The sequence below is a fragment of the Lithobates pipiens genome, unplaced genomic scaffold (genome assembly GCF_037356315.1).
Source record: "Lithobates pipiens isolate NorthernLeopardFrog02 unplaced genomic scaffold, aLitPip1_a1.2 Scaffold_3, whole genome shotgun sequence".
NCBI lineage: Eukaryota > Metazoa > Chordata > Amphibia > Anura > Ranidae > Lithobates > Lithobates pipiens.
The window spans coordinates 255528001-255536908 of record NW_027507790.1 but is presented as its reverse complement, the minus strand read 5'-3'; the positions used below and the strand labels follow the sequence as shown (position 1 = coordinate 255536908).

The 8908-nt window shown below is 48.6% G+C and overlaps 1 long non-coding RNA gene across 1 annotated transcript; it reads left to right on the top strand.

The window, feature by feature from the left end:
• The first annotated feature begins 4329 nt into the window (after positions 1-4329).
• LOC143941110 (uncharacterized) lies at positions 4330-8403 on the top strand. The gene is made up of 3 exons (XR_013263984.1): positions 4330-4467; positions 7669-7784; positions 8365-8403. It is a non-coding gene; the product is annotated as an uncharacterized LOC143941110 (long non-coding RNA).
• The last annotated feature ends 505 nt before the right edge of the window (positions 8404-8908 follow it).

Below are 8908 nucleotides of genomic sequence, written 5' to 3'. Positions count from 1 at the left end.
TATCTATCTATCTATCTATCTATCTATCTATCTATCTATCTATCTATCTATCTATCTATCTGTTTATTAATCTATCTATCTGTCTGTCTGTCTATCTAGTAATCTTTCTGTCTGTCTTCTTTCTACTGTTTGTCTATCTATTTATCTGTCTGTGTACCTATCTGCCTATCGGTCTGTCTGTAGGCCCTATCAAGGGCGAGTGACGGGGGGGATGGGGGGGTGTCATTGGTTGGGGCTCCGTTTGCACCCCCCAAAAAAAATTGAGCAACAGCCACCACTGACCACTGATAACCTTACACCAGGGGTAGGCAACCTCAGCGCTCCAGCTGTGGGGAAACTACAAATCCCATCATGCCTCTGCCTCTAGGAGTCATGCCTGTGGTAATCAGGGTCTTGCAATGTCTCATGGGACTTGTAGTTTCACCACAGCTGGAGGGCTGAGGTTGCCTACCCCTGCCCTAGAACAGTCAGAATATGATATACACTTGTCATTACATGATGTGTGGGCTTGTAGTTCCTTAGTAATTGGAGGGTAATCATGGCTCCAACTTTGTGTTCTAACATTGTGTTTTCATCTTTTAGGAAAAGCAGATCTATGATGAGAACATTCAGGCAGCGGAGGAGAGAAACCAACGATACAGAGATGTAAGTAAAGATATTGTGTCCCCTTATTATTTATTGTCATGTCTTCCTCACCTTTTGTGTCTGACTTTACTATAGTACTTCTATCCTAATCCTGCTGGCGTATGCAACCCTCCTTTCCCGCACTCATCCACATACGCCATCCCCCCTTTCACCCGTCTCCTCTCCTATGCTGTCCTTACTAATATCACCTTTCTCTGACAGGATGTTCTCAAGAGACTGGAAAACGTGGAACACAGCGCGATGGAGCTGGAAGTGCACACCGCCCAAAATGTAAGTTATTGTGATCTTATATTTATTACATTTTTCTATTATTGCACCACAATTCATATTTATAGAACGGTTTCATCTCTGCATGGAATATGCTAATTAACCACTTGTTTACTGGGCACTTAAACCCCCCTCCTGCCCAGACCGATTTTCCGCTTTCAGCGCTGTCACACTTTGAACATTGCGCGGTCATACAATACTGTACCCAAATTAAATTTTTATCATTTTTTCCCACAAATAAAGATTTCTTTTGGTGGTATTTGATCACCTCTGCAGTTTTTATGTTTTGTTAAAAAAAAATTAAAAAGACAGAATTTAAAAAAAAATAATGTTTTTTTTTATATTTTGTTACAAAATTTTGCAAACAGGTAATTTTTCTCCTTCACTGATGCATGCTGACGAGGCTGCACTAAGGCAGCACTGGTGGGCACTGAGAGGTGGCACTGGTGGGCACTGGGAAGTGACACTGATAGGTGGCACTGATAGCTGGCAGTGATGGGCACTGGTAGGTGGCAGTGATGGGCGGCAATAATGGGCACTGATCGGCACGGGTAGGTTACACTTATAGGCAGCACTGATGAGGCACTGATTGGCCCCACTGGTGGGTATTGATAGGTGGCACCTTGCGCAACCCTTGTGCAGAAGCCGGTGATGGGCTTTTTGTTCTCCTCTCACTGTTAGCGCGAGGAGAATAAAAACAAAAACGATTACCGAGCTTTTGTTTACACATGTGATCAGCTGTCATTGGCTGACAACTGATCACATGGTAAGGAGCCGGAATAGGCACCTTACTCAGATCTGAGATCACCCGAGTCTCGGTGACTCGGTGATCACAGCGCGTGCCGCCCTGCAGGGGGCACACGGGCAGCGTGCAAAGGGGAGGACTTCATATGACGGCCTCCCAGAAATTCAGGTCCACGCTAGCCGTCATTCGGCTATAGCGTGGACGTCAAGTGGTTAAAGTTGAAATCCAGGCAGATATAAAAGGCACACATTAATGCAGTTCTATAATCAATAATACATTATTGTAATTTTTTTTTTAATACAAGTGGTGTAAATACCTCAATTTGACTTGGTATAAGCCATTTTCAGTCTCTGTGCAGTAAAGTTTAGCCTGGGAGATGCAGCACAAAGAGCATTCTGATAAGAGGAGAATACAGAGTGACAGGGGGCCGAGCTGATCATTGTGCTGCTTCTCCTTTCTCTGTCCAGTTACAGAGTGAGGGGAGGGACCTGTAAAGCCGCGTACACACGTAGCCGTCTGTCTGACGTACTTAGTCTGGCGGACTTCCCGCCAGACTGTCCGTCGGACTTTCCGAACGGGCTACTTGCCCACACACGGCACTTTTTGAGCGGACTAATACTGCGTACTAAGTCCGCCGTACTATCCGCCCTACTTTTGAAATGAACGGACTCGCCCACACACGCGGAGGAAAGTCCGCTCATTTCGAGCGCGTCTCCAGGTAGGCGGGGCCCGCGAAGGAGACTTCGCTGGCCCGCCGCCTGGTATGGACTTAAAGGGGAACCCCAACGCCGAAAAAAATCGGCGTGGGGTCCCCCCCCAGTCCACAACAGACCCTTGTCCGAGCACGCTACCCGGCCGGACAGGAAAGGGGGGGCGAGCGAGCGCCCCCCCTCCTTAGCCGTACCAGGCCGCGTGCCCTCAACATGGGGGGTGCCTTGGGGAAGGGGGGGCCACGCGGCCCCCCCACCCCAAAGCACCTTGTCCCCATGTTGATGAGGACAAGGGCCTCTTCCTGACAACCCTGGCCGTTGGTTGTCGGGGTCTGCGGGCGGGGGGCTTATGGGAATCTGGGAGCCCCCTTTAATAAGGGGGCCCCCCGGATACCGGCCCCCCCACCCTATGTGAATGAGTATGGGGTACAATGTACCCCTACCCATTCACCTGTAAAATAAAAGTACAAAAAAAACACAACACACAAGATAAAATACTTAATTGCACAGCTCCGGGGGTCTTCCGTCTTCGGGGGTCTTCTCGCCGGACTCCTCCGCTATCTTCTTGTACCTCTTTTGCTAGCGGAGGAGTCCGGCTTTCTTCCTCGCCGCCGGCCTCTTCTTCCGACTTCGGGGGTCTTGTCCCCCTCTTCAGTTCTTCTGCCGGGCCACCGCGCCTTCTTCTAGCTCTTTTACAGGCGGTCTTCTGTCGCCGCCGCCGCCGCCGCCTTCCGTTCTTCTTCTTCAGATGTTGCCTCGCCGAGTCCTCCGCTCACAATGACAGGGAACGGGCACGCGGCGACTTATATAGGGACAAGGGGCGGGGTCTTCGGTGGATGTCACATGGGTTCATGTCACATGGTGACCCCGCCCCCTTACGATGTCACAGTCCCGGAGGATGCTGGGACTGTTGCCATGTGACATCAACCCATGTGACATGAACCCATGTGACATCCACCGAAGACCCCGCCCCTTGTCCCTATATAAGTCTCCACGTGCCCGTTCCCTGTCATTGTGAGCAGAGGACTCGATGAGGCAACATCTGAAGAAGAAGAAGAGAAGAACAGAAGGCGGCGGCGGCGACAGAAGACCGGGCCACCGCCTGTAAAAGAGCTAGAAGAAGGCGTGGTGGCCCGGCAGAAGAACCGAAGAGGGGGACAAGACCCCCGAAGTCGGAAGAAGAGGCCGGCGGCCCCCCCTTCCCCAAGGCACCCCCCATGTTGAGGGTACGCGGCCTGGTACGGCTCAGGAGGGGGGGGCGCTCGCTCGCGCCCCCTTTCCTGGCTGGCCGGGTAGCGTGCTCGGACAAGGGTCTGTTGTGGACTTGGGGGGGACCCCCACGCCGATTTTTTTCGGCGTTGGGGTTCCCCTTTAAGTCCATACCAGGCGGCGGGGCCAGCGACGTCTCCTTCGCGGGCCCCGCCTACCTGGAGACCTGCTCGAAATGAGCGGACTTTTCTCCGGGCGGGAAAAGTCCGCTCATTTCAAAAGTAAGGCGGACTGGCACACACACGGCCGGATTGTCCGCTGAAATGCGAGTCCGGCGGGAAGATTGGAGTGCAACACGGCATTCTAAGTCCGCCGTACTTTCGGGTCAAAAAAGTATGCCAGAGGCTACACACGGGGGGATTGTCCGGCGGACTTGAGTTTGCCGGACTTTTCCACCCGCTTGTTTGATCGTGTGTACGCGGCATAAGTGACAGTGAAACTGCAGAAGAGAAGAATTAAGTCTCCTTTCTTGCCAGATAGGTCTGTGAAGGTTTTATATGTCCAGCTGACCCTAAATACGTTGGACCATTCATTCATATCCCTGACACAACCACCTATGGATGCAGATATTTAAAATAAGCAATATGTTACATTTTGCATAGTTTCCGTGTGTCTCCCCACCTTCATATCAGTCTTAACTCCATTTTCTTTTTGTTATTCTATATAGACCAGAGACAAGACCTTGCAGCGAAACTGGATTCCAGAATCTTTGATGCTTTCGCTGCGCAAATCTGCCAGACCATCAAGCAGCAGATTGACGAAGGTTTAAAGGGCCAAGAAGCAAAATGGACCTCTGTGATGGACAAGGCTAAGGAAGAGGAGGAAAAGAAAGTAAGTTTCTTGTTTGCATTTGTATTTGCTAGTATAGTTGGGTAGGACATATTTCTTCCCAATTTACAACACCGGCCAGCTCCCTAGGTCTCCAGGACTGCTACACCTACATCTTCGGTTCACAAATATACGGGGGGGGGGGGGGGGGTTTCCATTCATGAATTTGACACTAAAAATTGCACCAGAACTGGACTGAAAATCCCACAGGACCCTTTTTTAATTCACACTGAAAACCGTCCTGCATATACAGGGCCGGATTAACATAGGGGCTGATGGAGCTGCAGCTCCAGGCCCCTGCCTTAAAATCGGCCCGCCCAGCCAGCAGTATAAGCCCAATTTTCTCCTGTCCATAAACTTCTATGGGAAAGGAGAAGTGTGTGTAAATGTAGGGGTGTCTGGCTGCATCTGTGTTTGCTCACTGTGGTTATTACAATGTCACAGTGCACAGTTCCCCCCCTACAGAAATGGGAGAGGCTGAGTCGGCTCTGCCTTTCCCCTCCCCCTCTGTGAAGTCTGTGCAGTGAAGGAGCCTTGCGGGTGGGAAATTATGAACAGAACACCGGTGTCCTATCATATAAGGTCCCTCATCCGATAGTGTCCGCTTTGTACTGCGCATGCGAAGTACACAGCAACACAGATTCCGAAAATTGCAGAGGATGAACGGTGCCTGCGCCGTGAGTCCAGGTTCCATCCCCACCATCCAAGTGGACATAGAGTAGGAATATAAAAAGCCCGAAGCGTGGAGAGCTAAGCTCGCCCGCGAGGGGTCCTCTAATATTCACAACCCTATGTCCGCTTGGATGGTGGGGCTACCACCTCCACTTACGGCGCAGGCGCCGTTCAGCTTCCGAGATTTTCCGAAGCTTCGTCTGCTCCGTACTGCGCATGCGCAGTACGGGGCGGACGCTATATGATGGCAGGACACTATTTGCCAGAATGATGAGCCTCCAGGGACCATCCACATGTGAGCTCAGTGACTGGACTCATCTCCCTTCCCCTCGTTTTTATCTTTTTTCTCCAGCAGTAGCTGTTATAACTGCAGCCAGAGTGTTTAGAATTGCGTCATCAGCCTGTGGCAGTGCTTGGTCCCTTGTGCTTTTAGGTGGTTCACACTGATTTGCTATGTTTTGGCCCATTGCTGGTGTATCGGCAGTTTTCCTGCGTTTTACCCACAGTCCTATAGATTTCTATTAGGTTGTGGTTTTTTTCTGCATTTTCTGAAAGTTTACCAAAACTCCTGCATACTGCATCTTTGGCGCTCTGTCAGAAAATGCAGCAAGAACCTGCAACCTGATATAAATCAATAGGACTGCAGCTAAAACTGCAGATACATAAGCAGTGCGGCCGACTGCAGCACATCAGTGTGAGCCCAAAGGCTTGCACGCACAACCCCCCTATACAACTTGGTTTGATCAATACTCCTGGCTAGGGATGAGCTCAGGCGTGTTTGCATGGAACACGTGCAGAGCTCGCCAGGAAGTCGGCGTAGCGCTGCACTAATCACAGGCAGTGAGACATTGCCCCGATGTGTGGCTGCAGAGAATGGGTAATGTCTCACTGCCTGTGATTAGCGCAGCACTGCACTGACTTCCTGGCGGGCTCTGCACGTGTTCCATGTGAACACGCCTGAGCTCATCCCTACTCCTGGCATACATACACACAGCCATACCATCCCAGCTCAGGAGGGGTGGGGCTCCAGGGTTTTGATTGACTATGCAGGCCCTATCTCTTCTATCCATCCAGGCAGAGTTCTGGAGGGAGTGACAGGCTGCTGGTGGCAAGTGGCACACTGTATCTGGTGACAGGCTGTGGGTGGCAAATGGCACACCATATCTGGTGTCATGCTGCTGATGGCAAGTGGCACACCGTATCTGGGGTCATGCTGCTGATGGCAAATGGCACGCCGTATCTGGTGGCAAACTGTATCTGGTGGCATGCTGCTGGGGGCAAGTGGCACACTGTATCTGGTGGAAGACTGCTGTTGGCAAGTGACACACCATATCTGGTGGCAGGTTGCTGGTGGCAAGTGGCACACTGTATCTGGTGGCAAGTGGCACACTGTATCTGGTGGCATGCTGCTGGTGGCAAGTGACACACTGTATCTGGTTGCAAACTGTATCTGGTGGCCTGCTGCTGGTGGCAAGTGGCACACTGTATCTGGTGGCAGACTGCTGGTGGCAAGTGGCACACTGTATCTGGCATGCTGCTTGTGGCAAGTGACAAGCTCAGGTTCCCACTGACTCTGCATCATGGGGAGTTGAACTATTTCACTATATATTACAATGTAGCAATAGAAGCAATAGAAATAATTGAATTTGATCATCCTGACGCCATATCAAGCATAGTGTCAGGATGATTTTAAGTGCCAACACCAGCCATTTGCCCAAAAAATCACCGCCACCACCTATTTCCCCATCCACCCGAGACTACATCCCTCTCTCAAATTTTTTTGGGAAGGGGGATGTCCCTGAATGGCAGTTTGGAAATGTGGTCGCCCTATGTTGCTGCTGTTGAGAGACCGCATAGCAGGTGGTATTGGGGGTGTTGCTGCTGCTCAAAGGCTGCACGGCTGATATTACTGGCGAGAGTACATTTAATTTGTTTTAGCAAAACATTTTTGCATTTTCATTTTTCTTTCTGTAAAAAGACCCACCAAAATCCTCATCACCAGGCCCATGATGCTCTTAATCTGGCCCTGCGCATATATGTGAACTGTCTCTATTGAATGCCGGACTGGTTCACGTTATACAAATCGGATGCTGATCGAAACACATCCGATTCGCTTATTTGTCAATCAAGCCTTAGGGGTCTACTTATAAAAAAGGGTATTTTGGCTAATAGGTTTATTTCCTATGATTGTCAGCTCCATCTAGTGGCCATAATGTAGAATAATAATTTAGGTATTTCAGAAAAAAAAACAATTATGTCAACTAGAAGGAGCAGACAATCATATGAAATAAACCTATTAGGCAAATGAGTCTAAAAAATACAAACTTTGCATATATTAAAAAGCAAGGATAAAGTCAGGTAAATTTATTATCAAGAAACAATAAGTAGACCCTTAAATATAGACAGTGGAAGGTAGATGCTAATCTTGACTTTTCCTGTAAGAGTCAAGCTTGGCCCTGCCCTTATTATTAAGACCACTTGTATGCCTGTATTTCTGTTCTAACCTTTCTCACTTTCTTATTTACTTTACAGCTGAAGAAGATGGAGGATTACATCACTGCAATGGAGAACGGGTGGAAGAAAACCATCAAGAAATTGATGGAGCCCCCACCAAAGGAAGAGGTTGATGAAGATGCTGCTTCCACAATGTAAGTGATGCCATTTCTTTGATGGCTTTTCTCACTTCTGGTTTGGTATTTTCATGGGCTCCCAAGGCGCTCTGAAAAGTAACTGAGGATATTCTGAAAGTCATTTAATTTTTTGCCGATCACTTAAAGTGGTTGTAAGTGGTTGCCGATTGGAAAAAAAATGAAATCACTATATTTAGACTTACCTGTAGCTGCACTGGATATCTCCTAAACCGATATCCCTGTATTTGCATGTGCCGACATCATCGACACATACGCACTTAAGCCAACTGAAGCAACAGCATGTATGTGCCGTTCCCAGTGGCTCCCACGCGCATGCGCGAGAGACGTCATTGCAGCTCCAGCCAAGCATAGTACCAGGACCGCGATGCCCGGAAGTCCCCAGGAAGATGTCAGCTGCCAGAGCGGTTAATAAGGGCCGCTGCTGGGGCTTCGGACTCAGGTAAGTCATTCATAATGAGCTAGTATGCAATGCCTCCAGGAAGGGCCTCCAGGAAGAAGTTGGCAAAGTATTAAGTTTCTTATTAATATCATCATAGCAAAAGCATGTCTAACCTCTCAACCTTTTTTTCTCCTATAGGCATTGCCTTTCGTGTAGCAGAAATGTGAAGACAACAACGTAAGTATATTTTATTATTTATATGTATTACATTTTTTATATTGTATTGTTCAGTTGTACTGACTTTTGTTTTTCTTTAACAGAAAAAGCACGTTACCGGCTCTCCCGACTCTCCCAAACCCTCCATCAATACCAACAGAACAACCGATCATTGCAGGGAAACAAACACGATGTAATGAAACGTAAATATTAGGAAAAATAAGGGTTAAAGGGAAGAAACTTCTACTATATTAGTTTAGTTTCCACACAACTGAGAAATGCTTATTGATTAGATTGATCACTTATTCCACTTAGAGGGGAATTTCATCTGGCTTTGGAAACACTAAAAATCATCAGCTATGAGTAATGTAACTGTTGATTTTAAACGCAACACTTTCCCACCAGTCCATGGAGTCCAGTGGTGTCTTCCATGATCTTCCACGCCACCATCTTGCATTTGGGAGCCGGCTGTCATTTTCTGATCCCTCAAAGCAGGCTCCCTACTGCACATGCATTATATCATAGA